The sequence below is a fragment of the Myotis brandtii genome, unplaced genomic scaffold (assembly GCF_000412655.1).
Source record: "Myotis brandtii unplaced genomic scaffold, ASM41265v1 scaffold680, whole genome shotgun sequence".
In the NCBI taxonomy this organism is placed as follows: domain Eukaryota; kingdom Metazoa; phylum Chordata; class Mammalia; order Chiroptera; family Vespertilionidae; genus Myotis; species Myotis brandtii.
Genome location: NW_005370658.1, coordinates 28,417 through 30,172, shown reverse-complemented (window position 1 = coordinate 30,172; position 1,756 = coordinate 28,417). Strand labels below are relative to the sequence as shown.

At 51.0% G+C, this 1,756-nt stretch overlaps 1 pseudogene; it reads right to left on the bottom strand.

Annotated features, from left to right (window-relative positions):
• Positions 1–1,422, bottom strand: part of LOC102254845 — a 5,929-nt pseudogene extending 4,507 nt beyond the window's left edge.
• Positions 1,423–1,756: the final 334 nt, after the last annotated feature.

Below are 1,756 nucleotides of genomic sequence, written 5' to 3'. Positions count from 1 at the left end.
GCCGCAGCGTCGTCTCCGAGCACTTCAAGAATTCACAGACCCCAAAGCGAGCGAAGATTTTGAGACCAAGAAAAGTCAAAGGCCTTTTCTGAGTGGCAGTCTCCAGCTCAAAGACATTAAAGTCCCAGTTGTCATCGTTTTCCATGGCCTCAGCTATCCGCGGTGGGATATCGTGAAGGGACTCGGAGGTGAGTAAGCTGCCCGAATTTTGATGCAGGTTTTTTGTTGAGAGAGTATACTCATTCCCAGATAGTCTTCGAAAACCGTCAGACATCAGGCCCCCAATGAGGTCCTTGGTGTGAGGATCCTCTTCCTTCGCCCCGAACTGTGGTGAATACAGCTCCGAGGTTCTCAGAATTTCCAGGACGCGGTCTAAGGCTTCCGACACAGGCATGGAACTGTTCTCCTGGGCAGCATTGATGATATTGATCACCTTGGTGATGGGCGCCTTGATGGTCATGGAGTGGATCCCGGCCATGGAGGAGTGTGGCCTCTGGCTGGCCACTTCGCTTGCTGGTGAGGCAACACTCCTGACGTCCAGGGAGCTTTTCCTCTTGTCTTTATGTTTACCTGATGGATTATCTGTGGGAGTGTCAGAATGAACAGATTCCGTGATCTTCTCAGCCTTACTGTTGCCGCTGTTCACTCGGATGATGGACACATAGTGTCTAATTTTTCCTCCCTGTCCAATGACAGGTATTATCTTCACATTTTGTGGTACATTATCTCTGTTTTTGGCGTGGTAAACGCCTTGCCACTCCTTGCCCATCTTCATGCATGAATTTATAGTACTGAACAAGTCAGCCTTTATCTCATTTAGAGATATTTTTGCTAACTCCTTCCCTAATAATTCACCCGACTCAAAGCCCACTGTTGTTTCAAATGCTGGATTTACATACTGTATGTAGTTGTCCTCACTCGTGATTTTAATGGTGTCTTGGCTTTTCTCTAGTGCAGTGAATACTGAATTACAAGCCCTGAGTTTCAGCTGCAGCAGCTCCGAGTAACAGGCCGGGAGGCTGGGGTTCTCCACGTACCTCCTCCTCGTAAAGGCACTAATGCGGGACATCACAGACTCTTCTCCATCCCGCCTGCGTACTACACCAACAGTAACTGTGTTTTCTGAAACTTCTGTTGCTCGAATAGACCTGCACAGCGTCAGGGCGTCCAGCTGCTGGGGGTTTCTGTGGTCGATGATGATGATGTCGTGATTTGCAGCCAGGAAACAGGTCAGGACAGCCTGAACCTCCAGGGCCACCGTGCACTTAAACCCTGCTTTTTCACACGCCTTACGGAATCCTTTACACTGGCCATCGTCTTTGACAAACACTAAAAGTACCTGGAGTTGATCTGCATGAAACCTCATGGGGCCAAACTGCAAGTGAGATGTTGGTCTCTTCCGAGTCGCGATGCTGGGGGGCGGTCGCCTGCAGACTGAGGGGTCCCAGGTTCAATTCTGGTCAAGGGCACATGCCCGGGTTGTGGGCTCAATCCCCACTAGGGAATGAGCAGGAAGCAGCCGATCAATGAGTTTTTCTCATCATTTCTATCTCTCCCTCTCCCTTCCTCTCTGAAATCAAGAAAAAAATATATATACTAGAGGCCTGGTGCACGAATTCGTGCATAGGTGGGATCCCTCAGGGTGGCTTGCGGGGATTGGGCCCCAGCTCACGCCCCCAGGCTTGCAGCCCCATCTGGCACCCTGCCTTGGCCTGGTGCCACCCCCTCACCTGCTCCACCATCCTGCCTGCAGGGC